Here is a 16,350-nt window from a genome sequence, read left to right on the forward strand (position 1 = left end):
GATAATGAGTTCTTATCTTATCTATGAGATGAGTTCCTTCCACCTATGAGCCTGTGGGATCAAAAACAAATTATTTATACTCTCAATATACAGGAGTGGTACAGGTATTAGGTAAACATTCTCATTGCCAAAGGAAGAGGCTGGCCAAAAGAAAGGGGTAATAGGCTTCATGCAAGTCTGAAACCCAGCAGTGAAAGCATTAAATCTTTAAGCTCTAACATAATCCTTGATTCCATATCCTGCATCCTGGTGTGATAGGTGGGCTCCCAAGGTGTTTGTCAGCTCTGCCACTGTGTTTTGCAGAGTACAATCCATGGTGGCTGCTGTCACAGGTTGGAGTTGAGTACTTGCAGCTCTTCTAGAAAGAAGTTACAAGCTGGTGGTGAATCTACCATTCTTGTATCTGGAGGGCAGTGGCCCCCTTCCCACAGCTCCATTAGGCAGTGCCCGGGTGGGGAGTCTTTGTGGGAGCTCTAACCCCACATTACTCCTCCACATTGCCAGTGTGGCAGGCTTCTGCCTCAACATCTAGGCTTTCTCATACATCCTCTGAAATCTAGGGGGAAGCTGCCAAGCCTCCTTCACTCTTGCATTCCAGGCACCTGCAGATTCAACACCATGTGAAAGTCACCAAGGCTAGCAGTAGCTTGCACTCCTCAAAGTGGCCACCCAAGGAGTGTCTGGGGCACTTTGAGCCAAGGCTGGGGCCAGAGCAGCCAGGATGCAGGAAGCAGTGTCCTGAGGCTGGACAGGGCAATAGGGTCCTGGGTCTGGCCCACAAAACCATTCTTCCCCTCCTAGGCCTCTGAGCCTCTGACCGCAGGGCTGCCTCAGAGATTTCTGAAATGCCTTCAGGGCATTTTCCCATTGTCTTGGAAATTAGCACTTTGCTTCCTTTTAGTCATGCTAATATTTCTAGCAAGTGGTTGTTCCATAGCCTGGGTGGATTCCTCTTCTGAAAAGGCTTTTTATTTCTCTGCAACATGGCTAAGCTGCAAATTTTCCCAACTTTCACGCTCTGCTTCCTTTTTAAATATAGGTTCCAACTTTAAGCATTTGGTTGCTCCCGCATCTGATCACAGGTTGTTAGAAGCAGCCAGGCTACTCTCAAATGCTTTGCTGCTTAGAAATTTCTTCTGCAAGACACCCTATATCGTCGCTCTTAATACCAAATTTCCACAGATCTCTGGGGCGTGAATACAATGCAGCCAAGTTCTTTGCCAGGGCATAGCATGGGTGACCTTTAATTCCGTTCCCAACAATTCCTCATTTCCATCTGAGACCTTCTCAGTCTGACTTTCACTGTCCATTTTTCTATCAGCATTTTGGTCACCACAACTTAACAAGTCCCTGAGAAGTTCTACACTTTCCTTCATTTTCCTGTCTTCTTCTGAGCCTTCCAAACTCTTCCAGCCTCTGCCCATTACCCAGTTCCAAAGCTGCTTCTGCATTTTCCGGTCTCTTAATAACAGCACTCCACTCCTCTGTACCAATTTTCTGTATTAGGTTGTTCTTGCATTGCTATAAAGAAATACCTGAGACTGGGTAATTTATAAACAAAAGCTCATGGTTCTGCAGGCTGTAGAAGCATGTCACCAACACCTGCTTAGCTTCTGGTGAGGCCTCAAGAAGCTTACGATCACGGCAGAAGGTGAATCAGGAGCAGGCACATCCCATGGCAAGAGCAGGAGCAACAGAGTGAGGGGGAAGGTCCCAGATTTTTAAACAACCAGATCTGATGTGAATTACCTGAGTGAGAAGTTACTCATCACCAAAGGGATGGTGCTAAACCATTCATGACGGATCCACCCCCATGATCCAATCCCCTCCCACCTGGCCCCACCTCCAACTTTGGGAATCACGTTTCAGCATGAGATTTGGAGGGGACAGATGTCCAGACCATACCACATGTTCTCAGTTTGTAATTGCCAAAAAAGTTGTTGGCAACATGCAGCAGCAACTAAAGAATCTCGGTGGATGAATCTTGTGCTCTTCTTGATGCCAGGAACAAATATAGGCACCAACAGCGGTTCTGCAGGTCATCTCCCTCTCCAAAGACAGTCGCCTACACCTCCCGACCCATTCCTGGGCTTTTCTTGTCCAGTCTTTTCAGAAAGTATTTTCCAAGTACCTAACATAGCTGATAGTGAAATGAGCTCCCTGCTGCAGAAGTAACTCCCTTCCTAATTCCTAGAACCGGTCAGAACTGGGCTGTACATCCAGAAGGTTCAATCTAATAGGGTTTTGCAACTCTGCTGCTGGCTGGGACTTGGTGCTGATTCTAGGTGTGGGGTACTAAGAGGATTGGAGAAGGCCAGGTGTGGGGGTGGCCATGACGTTTAAGGCTCCCCTCTACTTTACAGTATTGAAGTTATCCTACTGGTTACAGAGGGAAAGAGGCTAGCCCCTCCCATGTGGCAGGTAGGAAGCATTGGTTTCACGTATGTCACTTCTTTTCATCCTAACCACAACCTCATGGGACAGGCATCATCATACCACTGTTTTTTGTTTTGTTTTGTTTTGTTTTTTTGAGACAGAGTCTTGCTCTGTTACCACCCTGGAGTACAGTAGCACGATCTCAGCTCACTGCAACCTCCACCTCCCAGGTTCAAGTGATTCCCCTGCCTCAGCCTCCTGAATAGCTGGGACTACAGGTGTGTGCCACCACACCCAGCTAATTTTATTTTATTTTTTTTATTTTTAGTAGAGATGAGGTTTCATCATGTTGGCCAGGATGGTCTTGATCTCTTGACCTCATAATCCACCCACCTCAGCCTCCCAAAGTGCTGGGATTACAGGCATGAGCTACCACGCCCAGCCAGACCACTGTTTTACTAACTGGGAGACTGACTCCAGTGATTAAGTCTCTGCCCAAGGTCATGCATCTTATCCTTCATGTCCAATGAATGATGTGAGTGACTTCAAAGGCCATGCTCATCCTGCCACACCGCTCTGCCTCCAGAAGCAGGAAGAAGGACACATACCTGGGGAAGCTTTTGGATGGCCATGAATTTGTAACTGAATGTATGACAAGTATCTAGAGTAATGAAAGGAAGATTGAGAAAACAAAAATATGTTAAGGAGATGTAGCAGCTAACACTTATGTCTTCAAGCCTCATGCTGTGGGATATACACATCTTCACAAATTAGCCACAGCAGAAGATCAGAAACTAGAACAAACGGTTAGCATGTGGGCATGAAGATGTGTGCGTGTGTGTGTATGCACACTGCACACTCGCACATGGACATCTGTATAAGCACATGTGATGGTGGCTTCTTATACCCATGAGAGTATAAATGTGCATGAACAGATCCACGTATACATGTTGCAATAGGTAAAAATTTAATTTATTTGATTTTTCAGTAAACGGAATACAAAATGAAATCAAAAATGCTCCTACTTGTATTTACAAGATAGTTGTAAAGTTATTTTGTAACTTATAATATTAACATCTGCGTTTTCAAAAACACTTTTTTAACCATTTTAAGTGCGTGAAATGGCAAATTCTGAGCTTTTAGGAGCGGATCACAAGGACAGGCACATCATGACTTACCCAAATGGGTGGTAATGAAACTCTTGCTAGTCAGGTTCTTGGAACATGCTTATCTGAGGATTGCATGTGCTGAGGATGAGAAACCAGTCCTGCCCAGTGGGCTTTGGAAGGGGCTGGCTGAGGGGAGGGGAGACAACCTGGTAGACTGGAAGCCAAAGGACCTTCTGCATCCTTTATCTGCTTCTTCTGGAACTGGGGGCATCCAGCTCATTTGTGGGAAGCACTTCAAGTCCTCTGCCAGTGTGCACAGGTGAGAGAAGAGCTTACTGGCTCAGTGAAAGCTGCAAGCATCCCCAGAGGGAGCCCAGGAGGCCTGCAGCACAGTGGTAAAGAGGGTCACCTGTCAGGCCTGAGGCTGAGGTTCCTGAGCTATGGCAGAGGACTTCCTCCCCAGCCCCTCAGCCACCAAGAAGCACCGACTTCTCTGACTCCTTTGAGCAGAGAGAGGGGGGGCTCAAGTCTGTCCCCAGCTCCAGCACACACTGTGTATCCCCAGCACCCAGCCCGTGGCTCAGCCCACAGTGGACACTCAATAAACAGCTCCAGAATGAATGAAGGCATCTACCCCGTCCGTCCTTCCTGCTCTGCCCAACAGTAAGGTTTCCCAGGATAACGCTAAAGGATATTCCCCCTCTTCACCTGCTAAGCCATCTGAGGAAGTACACAATCTATTGGACACTCAAGAGAGGCATTCTAGGTAGATTAAATTTGTCATTCAACAGGTATTTATGGAGTGCCCACAAGAATACACACGTGGGTCTAGGTAGCACGTGGCTCTACACACGTGGGCCTAGGGAAATACAACTGAGTCACAGAGATGGTAAGTTGGTGGCATATCCCTGGCAGGCATCAATAATTGATCACAGCCTCTTTCCTGCAGGGCCAGAGGTAGCCTAAGAATTCCATCTCAGCAAAGTCCTCCAGGAGGCTCCTGCATTGACCAGAATTGGCACTCAGGATGAAACCTATTTGCCAATCTGGTAGTTGGTGCATGCACAGGATGGGCTCCTCCTGTACTAAGTTCAGCAAACTAGGCATAAGCAAAAAGCTCCTGGAGCTCTGGAAACTATGACTGGGGGTAAAACAGACACCTGGAAGGGTGAGGGGCCCTTTCCTTCCTGCCTCACTGACGTCAGACACCTAGTGCAGTGGTGTTGAGAGCAGGACACTTTGCAGCTCAGGAAGTCCAGAAACCCTAATTGTCCCCACAGAACCACAATACGCACTGAGGCCCCAGCACAGGGCCTCCTTCATGCCATGATTAGCTTCTGCTGAGGCCAGCTTCAATCCTCTTCACATCAGGACCTTGAGGCCCTTCTCCAAGTCCCTGTCATGCAAGACTGCAGGCTGGTGTACCTCCTCGACCCTCTGCATCCCCCACCGCCTCAAACACACACACAGCAGGCCCCTCCTTGGTGCCCATCCCCTCCCATCCTCACTCAACAAATGGCCTCCTTTCATTGACCTGGTGGGGTAGCCTCGTGCCCTTCCTGGAACCTGCTGGATGTGAAATTGTTTAGAAACTCCACACCAAGCTACTCCCGGGACTTATTTTCAGCCATTCTTCTCACCAGGACAGCTCAGCTTCCCCCAGTGAACATGAAGCCTCCAGCAGTTTTCAACCCCTAGGGGGTATATTTCAGAGTTCAAGGGCAATGTGAACAGCCAGCAGCCTGAGGGACATTTTTCAAGAGCATCTATCCAGGGGATCTTGTATTACCAGCAGAGAGCCAGAAGCACCGTGCAAGGAGGAGACAGGCCACGCACTGGCTTCATTTGTGCTGTGCTGTCACTAATGTCCCCCTAACGCTCTCTATTATCCTTGTAGTCATCCCCAAACAATCAAAAAGCCACTGGCCAATGCAGCCCACGGACATACGCTTTCGTCCAGGCAGCCATGATGTCCTGTTGGGGAAACAGGTCACCACATAAAGCACCAAACACCGTCCAGCAGCACCTGTGCCCTGAGCCCAACCAGCGGCACAGACACTCCTAAGATGACAAGTTCTGGGAAATATATTGAAAAATAACAATAGATCAATGTCTTTTTCATCTTTGTAGCCCAACGCCTGGCACATGGTATGAGCTCAAAAACGTTTCTAAAATGAGTGAATAATTTTGTGAAAAAATTTTTTTAAAAATTAAAAAATAAAAATCAGTAGTATTTGAATCAAATATCAGTTTAACTCTCTCATGTAGTTGGTATTTCTTATATTTTCTTTAACAAAGTAAAATTGAGTTTTTTGGGTCAAAAGAACAAGGAACTAATTAGGTAAGATTTTTTTCGTTTAAAAAAACCAGTAAAACTATTTTGTTTTCAATAAATACTACGTTACGAACACTGAGTTTTAAGCATTGCCTTACACACAACATTCTATCTATTAGACTCTGTGATCTGGGGTGTTTTTTGGTTTTTGTTTTGTTTTGTTTTGTTTTTCCTAATGATCTGAGAGACTCAGCTCAGGGGTAAATCCAAAGAAACAGATGGAAATTTTGCATCTGTTTCAATTACTTCTGTGTCAATTCACCAACTCACACAAAACATCAACTATACCTTCCCCATCTCCTGGTATGGATACTGGGCCACTTGGACCATAGAACAGGATCAACAGCCTGATCCATCTGCCAGTGGGAAAAGTGGATGTTCCTGTTGTCTAAAAGAATCAGACCCTCCCCAAAGGGTCAATACAGCAGTGCACGTATTCTCTAAAAATGGCACGTAAAAGCCTGTCACCTGATGTTTCTTTCCCTGCATTGATTACACTGTGCCTTGTCTCTGCCCTCACTTGGATTCCCAGTCAAGGGAATCAGCTTACCCATTGCTTCTTCTGGGAAGTCTTCCCTGGCCCCCAACTAAGTGGTGTCCCTCTTTACACTCTTCACTATCACTCATCACATTGGCAGCCCCAGCAGTAATTGAGCTATAAGCTCTGCTAGGACTTGCTGGTTTTTCTCACCAAGGCTCAACACGATGCCTGTCACATGGCAGGTGTTCCAAACTAGTCTATGAATGAACAAAGGAAGAAAGGAGCATTCCCTGAGATCTAAGCAGTCTCTTCTAGCTTTTTAGGCACCAGGGTCTCAATGGTCAGACATCTTTAGGCTCTTTTCAAACACATGCCTTCCCACACAGACGTGTCTTCTGTCCCATAGAGAGTAGAATCAAATGAAAATCTGCTCAAACAGGCAATCCTTAGCATTCTTCTAGAACAGGGGAATGGGTAAACAACAGCTCATGGAATAAAGTTGTACTGAACCATGCTCACGCATTCACGAATTGTCTGTGACTGAACTTAACACACTGCAAGGGCAGAGTTGAGTGGTTGCAACAGAGATGGTCTGGTCCCCAGAGCCTGCAAGATTTACTGTCTTTCCCTTTTCAAAAGATGTGTGGAGCATGGCTGTAGAACTTCAAAGCAGTTGAGGGTCAAAAGAGAACTCAGGAACAAACAGAAGTGTAAACACAGTAGCACTTGGGTGCGAGGGGGCCCCCAGATGCAGACTGTCCAAAGAGAGTGAAGGTTCGAGCTGGGACAGTGGGGGTGAGATTGTCAGAAGAGGTAGTCTGTAGTCGGAGACTCAGAAAAGAAGCCTCTGAAACCACCACGTGTGGTGAGGAGTGTGTGGGTTTGACACAAGACAGACCCGGGCAGAATCTGCCTTCGTGGTTTGCCGGCTGCGTGATCTCAGGCAGGTTTTCTTGATACCCTGAGCTTTGGCTTCTTCAACTCTACGAAATGCCGCCTGCGTCACAAGGTTTCTGTGAGTGTTTGATGAAATCGGCCACAGAATCAAGTGCCTCTTCGAGAGCTAATGCAGCACAGTGCTTCAGTGCCTGGGCTCTCTTTTTTTTTTTTTTTTTTTTTTGAGACGGAGTCTCGCTCTGTCACCCAGGCTGGAGTGCAGTGGCGCGATCTCGGCTCACTGCAAGCTCCGCCTCCCGGGTTCCCGCCATTCTCCTGCCTCAGCCTCCCACGTAGCTGGGACTACAGGCACCCGCCACCACGCCCGCAGAGCCTGGGCTCTCAAGGTTCCAGCTGAGGTCCAGCTTCAAATTCTGCCTCTAGCTCTTGGGGCCTCTGGGTCCTGAGAAGTGCCCAGCCCCTATGTGCCCATTTCCTCATCTTGCACGTGAGGAGGGTAACCATTCCCAGCCAACAGCTACTATAAGTATTAAATTTCAAAAGCAGGAAAAGCACCGTGCACAGCACTTGGCACCCAGGGAGTTCCCTTTGCTCTTACTACTGAATTGTCCAGCAGACCCCAACCCATGGCAGGTGCTCAGTAACTCTGATTTCCTTCCATCCTTCCTTCTCTATGTGGTCAGAAGAGTGGTGTGACAGAGAGGCCCGGTGCTGGGAATCCACACTTGCCCTGCTGCCAACTTGCTGCGTGGCTTTGCGCAGCTCACACAAATGCTGTAGATCACTAAAGTGTTGCTTATAAAATGAAGGAGTTAGTCTAGATTCAGTGTTCCAAAACCCTGAAGCAACAAACTCTGAAGTGATAAGAATCTTGCAGGAACTTGGTAAAACATCCAGCTTCTCGAGAAGATTTTTAGAGATTCCCTTAGAATTCCAGAGACCTGGAATAGGCTGAGGTTAGAATTTGTCTTTTAAATGGGCAATTCTTGACACTAAGTGGTCAGGAGCTCAATGAGCTTGAAGGTCCTTTAGAGCTGTAAAGTCCTGCATGCTCCGGTCCCACAACCCACATCAAGAGCGTGTGTGTGCATGTGTGTGTGTGCGCGCATGTGTGTGTGCGTGTGTGTGTGTGTGCACATGTGTGTGTGTGTGTGTATGTGTTTTGAGAGGGAGAGAAGTTGTCTCCAGACTGATTTAACTGTCAACTGGGCACTCGATTTCAAAAAGATTTGAGGCTGTTAGTTTGACATCGCATGATCATCTCATGTCCTGGCAGCCAGTCTGCAGGGGTGAGCTGTTTGTCTCTTTCTCCTGACTCATGTTTGCTTATCTCCAAAAAACTCTGCACCTTCCAAAAGGCCACTGCCCCAGGGCTGTAGCTGGAGTGTCCCAGGCAGCCATTCTCGTAGCCGGCGCTTTCACAGGTTTCTAGAAAATTCACCATTTTCCCAGCCCCACTCAGCATGGGTAGGGGCTCCACCAGGCCATGTGTGAGGGAGTCAGCAGCCAGAATGTGGAGCCCAGAGGCGGGAGGGGGCAGGGGCACACACCAGAGGCAAGAGGCTGAGCTGGTAGGGGCGGTAAGAGCACTTCTCTTTGGAATCAGAAGCCTACTCCCTGAGTCCCAGATCTGCCAATTACAAATTGCATGCCTTGGGCAAATTACTTTACATGTCCAAGTCTCAGTTTCATCATCTATAAACACCTGTGCAGAAGGCCCTTCTGAGAGTTCAGTGAGATCATGGCCAGCCTGTATAGTAAATAGCGAAACTGCCCCAGCTCACAAGTGGTCGCCATCTCCATACAGCATTGTTTCCCAGTTCTCTTGAAAGCTACACCTGCGTACTACCAAGTTTCCAGACTAAACCCAGTTTTTTTCAGACACATAGACTGTGGAAATGCAAATACTGCAACATCTGGAGAGCGCTGTAAGTTACCCTCCCTTTCTGCCTGTTTTCAGCCTTATCAGGGAAAGCACTGAATCCCCTAGGCCTCGGTGCCCAGCCTCAGGGTCTGTTGAGACAGGGAAGACCCAGAAGGCAAGGGTAAAGACCCAGAGACCCAGAGACTCAGAAGGTAACACAGCTGTCCTGGGCTCAGGGAGCTGCAGGTGGGCTCTGCAGCGCATTGACCATGTGCTCGTACACCTCTGAGTGTGTGTGCGCTTTTATTTGTATGTAATTAGTTGTAAATGCACATATTGGTATGTGTGTGTGGCAGGCGTCCACACTGTCTGGGTGTATGTGACCCTTCAGAATATTTTTTCTCCGGAAGTCTCCTCCCTAGCACGTTGAATTGAACCTCACACACTAAAAACGGGAGCCTGTGGTTTTGATTCTGACTGTCCCCTAGGCCCTGCCTATCAGGCTACACATGGGGACTGCGGGCCCCATGGGTGGCTGGGGAAATGAGTGGGTGAGTGGGCCTCGTTGTGGGTACTCTGCTGCCTCTGCCAAGCTCCCTAGCCTCCTCCCCCTCCCCCTTCAATTCAACAAGGCTCTCACATGCATTATTCCGTGAAGCCTTATGAGAAACCTGCACAGACACTAGCATTGAAAAGCCAAAGATTGCCAGAGCCAAAAGAGATCTTAGAGATACATAGTCCTCCTTTCTACTACAGAGAAGGAAACTGTAAAGCACAGAGAGGTGAAGTGACTTGCCCAAGGTCACACAGTCAGTTGCTGATATTCTCCTTTATTCATTGATGAGTATTTGTTTGCATTCCTGCTATGCACCTGGAACTGTGCCAGGTGCTGGAGAAGATGCCAGGAAGCCTAACTCAGGTCAGGGGTCAGAGGAATTATTTAGGAAATGACATTTAAGCCATCACTTTCCGGAAGGGTGACTGATAACAACTAAGTCGGAAGAGAGGCCCAGGCAGGGGAAACTCCACAGGGAAGGGCTCTGAGGTTTGAAAGAGCTTCACGTGTTTAAGGAGGACAGAAGTGAGGGTGTGAGGATGGGGAGATCAGTAGAGGCCAACTCATGCAGGGAATGTGAATGTTATCCCACACAACAAGGGTACGTGTAAGCTGGGGAGGGCAATAGTTTTAAAAGACCATTTTTGCAGAAGACACTGGCGGGAGCAGGAGCAGAAGTAGCGATGAGCTCTACGCTGCTGCTCCTGCGCTGCCCCTCCCCCTGCGCTGCCCCTCCCCCTGCGCTGCCCCTCCCCCTGCGCTGCCCCTCCCCCTGCGCTGCCCCTCCCCCTGCGCTGCCGCTCCTCCTGCGCTGCTCCTCCTGGGCCGTCACAGGCACAACCTCACTACACTTCACAACAGCCCTAGGAAGGGTGCTGTGTGCCCTCTTCTTCCAAGAGGCCAGGGCCTGCTGCTAAATTGGCAACCTGTGGAGCCAGTGCTCCAATTTCATGCTTTTGCCTGCTAAGCCTTAGTCCCCTTTCTTTAAATTGCCTCCCATTTACGCTTCATCCCCCTGAAATAGGGCTTTGTCCCCTCTGCTCCCTGTACGTGTCTCTACAAAGTCATGGTGATGTGCGGCATCCATTCTCCTGTCTGTACAAGACTTGATGCTGCCAACTGCTCCTCCCCTGGCTCCTAGGACATTGCACTGTCCTGGTTCGCCACCCGCCTCTCTGTCCACTCCTTCTAAGCCTTCTCCAGCTTTTTCAGCTTTGCTAATTCTCTCTGGATGGATGCTCCTCAAGGAATCTGTCCTGGCTGACTCTTGCTTGCTTGGGTGTTTTACCCCACAGAGGAGCCTCCAGTTACCACCTCCTCACTGTGATTCCCAGTTGTCCATCCCTAGCCAGTCTCCTGGTCTTAAGCTCTGAAACTATACTGGTAATTATCAGCATCTTCTTCTGGAAATCAGCATGACCAAAGACACCAGACCTTCTACCCATGTTTTCTTCTGTTGGTTAATTACATCACTGCCTACCAAATTTCCCACTGCAGAAACTTATTCCCACACCTCTCCCTACACATCATTTCTTCCACATCTAATCTGTCATAAGTCATCCAATATTACTTTCTAAATCCTTTTTCAGTCTTTCTTTCCCATCCCTATGGCCACTACCCTAATTCATGTCCTGTCAACCTCCTTGGCAAGGTGTACAGGGCCCCAGGGGTAAAACTAGGATGAAGGGGGCCTATGCCCATTCATCATGGCCCATGGTAACAGGAAGCCAACGCAGAGGCATCAGGCCTTCTTCCAGAGAGGAAATGTCATCTCTGTGCAGGGGTGGCTAAGAGGAGGCCAGCTCTCCCTAAGCCAATGAGACCAGCATGTGAGTTTGTACAAATCTGTCCTGGGTAGGTGTCCCTGCCCCTCTCTCCCACTAATATGGTACTTCCCTCCCCAAAGGGACCCATCACTGCCAGCCATGCCCCATCACATATTCACACAACTCACAGTTGCTTAATGTGGTGGACAGATTCTAAGATGGCTCTCGATGCCCCCTGCCTCCTGGCATGTAGGTCCCTTTGTATGTCTCTCTCTTGACTGTGGGCAGGACCTATGACGTGCTTTTAACCAAAAGAACACTGCAAAGGTGGTAGGATGTCATTTCCATAATTAGATTACATGAATTATAATTTCAATCTTACGGAAAGACTCTCTCTATTGCCTTCTTGGCTTGCATCCTTCAATGAAGCAAGTGCCACTTCAGAGGGCTCCATGTGCGAGGAACTGAGAGTGGTCTGCAGTTGACAGACAGCATTGGCCCTCAGTCCAACAACCTGCAAAGAAGTGAATTCCACTAGTAACCACATCAGTGAGCTTGGAAGTGGATTCTTCCACAGTCGAGTCTCAGATGAGAGCCCAGCCTTAACCAACACCTTGACTGCAGCCTTGAAAGCGGCCCTGAAGCAGAGAACCCAGCTAAGCTGTGTTCTGATTCTGACTCTCAGAATATATGAGATAATAAATGCATGTTGCTTTAAAGTGCTGAGTTTGTGCTAATTTGTTACACGACAACAGGAAATAAATACACTTGCTGTCACTTCTGTGTGAACAAAAGGAGGTGAGCTCTTTCTGCTGTAAGCAGGGGCATACAACAAACAGAGGTGCACTAACCCACCAACCTCAGCACAAACCCTCAGGACCACCCCCATCTTACTGGCCTTTCCTGCACATTTCTCCCCATGCCAACTTCTCTGTCATTCCCTGTACCTATTATTTTCTCTGCTCAGAATGAATATCTGTCCCCTTTTCTTGGCCTGTGAAGTAACTTTTATCCATCCTGAACTAGCTGAAATGACACCCCCTCCAAGAAGTCCTCTGAGATTGACCCCTCCTCTGGGATCTCATAGCTCACTAAGTATCCCTCCACCCTGAACCAACTACAGGATCTTGTGGCTCTCCGCCCTGAGGTCTCACTCACTACTCGGTGCCCCACACTTCATTGTATTCATCATTTTATACCCAGGGCCTATTAAGTATATGAGGCAATAACTGTGCACCGAATGTGTGAATAGTTCAGCTTCACATACCTCCTCTACTAGGAACATCGCAGCCTGCGAGGGAGCTGTGTGACCATCCTGAGGAGAAGGCAAGGCCTTGCTGTCACCATGGCGGCCTGCTTTAAGAGTCTTATCGTATGATATTTATGTAAGAGAGGGAGCTACCTTGGAAGGAGAGTAGATCTGGGTGAATGAAAGGCCCTTTTGTTGTGCTCAGAGCCAGGATGGTTTTGGATATGCGAGATATGCAAGCTAACCTGCACTAGGACAAAGGAGGAACCGGAGCGAAGGGAAACTGGAGACCGGGAGCAGACACCCATGAGATGCAGGGCACTGGGGACGACAGAGGGGCCACGGTCCATGAAAAATCCCCAGTGGAGGGCAGGCCAAGGACCAGGGATGTCTAATGTGCAATTTGAGGTTGTTGGCATTGCTGTTAGGGCTGCCAGATTTAGGGAAAAAATTCAGGGGTGGGGGTTTCAAGGCAGGGGGAGACATACAATGAAAAAAATTATCCATTGTTTATCTGGAATTTGAATTTAACCGAGTATCCTGGGTATTATCTGGCAACCCTGAATGCTATGACATAAATCTCTCCTCCTATAGATTTACAGTCACATCTATAATTAACATCATGCTTCGTACAATTTAGGGTGTTTTGTGGAATTATGTAAGAAGCTAAATTGGGGCTCTGGGCTCTGGACCATGGGGGCACAGAACAGGAGTAGCACAGGGGATTCAGGGTAACCCATGAACTGAATTAGCTCTGTGGAATCAGGAGTTTAGAGCTGGAGGTGACTAGAAAGGTGACCACAGTGGGGAAATCTTAGGAAAGGCTTGAAACTTTCCAAAGCCAGAGAGTGAGGACTTAGAACAAACTTATTGAGACAATCTTATTGAGGACTCAAACAGGGAGTGCCCAACTGTCCCTTCCCATCCACTCCCTGCCCCGCCAACCCACCCACTAGGGGAGTTTGAGATGGAGGAGCCACAGCACAGCAGCAAAGCTCTTAACCTATGGCGGGGGGAGGCCTGGAGGAGTGGGAGGGGACAGGTGCCTAGATGGTCTAAGAGGGGTTAGAAAAGCCCCAACAGGCTCACAAATGCACAAGTTATGCGTGTACATCTTCCTGAAAAGAGTGGCTGAAATTTTCCACCAGGCTCATCAGAATCCCTGATGTGAAGAGCGTTAGTGGGGGCAGTTCAGCACTCTGCTCCCCTCCAAGATGGGAGATGGCTCTGGCAGAGGAAGGTGGGCAGCTCTGGCTGTGCCACTCCATCAGGGTACAACTAGTCCTGGCTGGTGGCTATTTGAGGAGAGGCCGTCAGTTCACAGAGCGGCCCAGCACCATTAGCTTTGAGGCCTCACAGTTCCTCTGGGGCTGAATCTCTCAGGGAACCAGCCTGTGTGGCGCCATTCCCTCTGGGTAGTATGTCCAGTCATGGTGCTGAGCTCCCAGCAAAGTACCAAGTATACCACTAAGAGGCAGGGCATTCCCAGCCCCAGGGCGCTTCGAGCCTGAGTACACCTGGAGAAACAAGTTGCAGCCCAAGTTCTGCAGCCTGGAATGCCAGGCCCTGACCATAGGGCCCCGCCTCAAGTTCAAGTCTCATCTCTGGGCACCCCTTTACTCCACCTATTCCACACTAACCCATTCAAGCCACAACAGGCATCTCACTTTTCTCTACACATGCCAGCAACATCCATACCTCATGCCTTTGTACATGGTGATAGAATTAAGATGTGACTGCAATTTAGTACTCTTCCCTTCTCAAGTTGGAGCCCAATTCCCTTTCCCTCCAGTGTGGGCTGACTTTAGGACTTCCTTCTAACATGGAATAATGCAGAAATGACAGCAACTTCACAGACTAAGGCCCAAAAGGCATTGCGGCCTCCTGCTTACTTTCTCTCTCATCAAGCACTCTACGGAAAGCTGGCTGACACATCACACGGATACTCAAGAAGCCTCTGGAGAGGCCCACGTGATGAGGAGCCGAGGCCTCTGGCCAACAGCCATCAAGGAACACAGGCTTCTGTCCATCGCCCCAGGAGAGTGCTTACAAGCAGGTTTTCCAGCTTCAGTCAAGCCTTCAGATGGCTGCAGGCCCAGACAACTTCTCAGTAGCAATCTCAGGGGACATCCTGGCCAGGTCTACCAGCTAAGCTGCTTCTAAACGCCTGGCCCACAGAATTGTGAGGTAATAAACGTTTGTTGTTTTAAGCTGCTAAATTTGGGGGTAATTTGTTACACAGTAATAGATTACAAATAAACACACGCTTTTTCCTGGACTGACATGTTTGTTGTTTTAAGCTGCTAAATTTGGGGGTAATTTGTTACACAGTAATAGATTACAAATAAACACCCAATCTTTCCTGGACTGACATAGCTTCCCTTCTCTACTTTCTTTTTTTATTATTATTATTATACTTTTAAGTTCTAGGGTACATGTGCACAACGTGCAGGTTTGTTACCTATGTATACATGTGCCGTGTTGGTGTGCTGCACCCATTAACTCGTCATTTACTTTAAGTATTTCTCCTAATGCTATCCCTCCCCCTCCCCCTCCCCCTCCCCACAACAGGCCCCGGTGTGTGATGCTCCCCACCCTGTGTCCAAGTATTCTCATTGTTCAACTCCCACCTGTGAGTGAGAACATGCGGTGTTTGGTTTTCTGTCCTTGCTATCGTTTGCTGAGAATGATGGTTTCCAGCTTCATCCATGTCCCCCTTCTCTACTTTCTTTTCCTTGTCCTTCAAAACACCATGCAAATGCCACCGCTTCTGCATCACCTTGTGCAGTGCTGAAGGTCCAATTTGCCACTTTTCCCCCCGGGCTAATTAGGCAGTGTGCATAAACCCCCATTGCAACCCCTACTGTATTGAATGAGAAGCATTTACTTACTGCCTCTCTCTCTCTGTCTCTCTCTGTCTTTCTTTCCCTCTGTCATTGCAACTGGAGCTCCTTGAGGGATTATGTCTTGTTCATCTTTATATCACTAATGCTTAGCACAATAGTAGCACTCAATTAATATTTGTTCAATTACTTAACTCAATGAATTAACACAGAGAAAGCCTGAATAGCATAGTGCCCAGCCTCCTATTATTCACAAATATGTTCATTTCTCTGTTTGAGTTCAGTAAAAAGGGAGTCAGTACTCATAGATAACTGTCTACTTCTCTTTTCTCCCATTCCCAGTAGTGATTTGTGACCCTTGTGTTACACTTATCTTCTCTCTTCTCCAGTAAGAGAGGAATTCGGAGTTCTGATGAGGCAACCTAGGTTCAAAAAAGTTAAATGACTTTCCCAAGGACATGGAAACGATATGCTCAAAATCCGTTGCAAGTAGAAATTCAATAACATGGCTGAATTGTACAAACATCCTGCTAAATGAAAGAAGCAACTTCTACAAGAATGAAATTATGATTTCATTTATATATAGCTTAAAAACAGGCAGAACTAAACTATAGTGCTTAGAGATACATACACAGGTGACACACCTATTAGGAAAAGAAAAAAAAAAGAGTATCACAAAAGTCAGGATAGCGGTACCCTCTGGGGAAGAGGAGAATGATGCAGTGGGGGCTCTTGAGATTTCTCAAGTACTGGCAATGGTTCATTTGGCAAACTGGGTGGTAATTAGACAAATATGAAAAAAGTGATGAAGCATAAATCTTATCTCATTAATTCAAAAGTTACTTTTTAAAATGTTCATTCTGGCCAGGCATGG

The sequence above is a fragment of the Macaca mulatta genome, chromosome 1, assembly GCF_049350105.2.
Source record: "Macaca mulatta isolate MMU2019108-1 chromosome 1, T2T-MMU8v2.0, whole genome shotgun sequence".
Lineage (NCBI taxonomy): Eukaryota > Metazoa > Chordata > Mammalia > Primates > Cercopithecidae > Macaca > Macaca mulatta.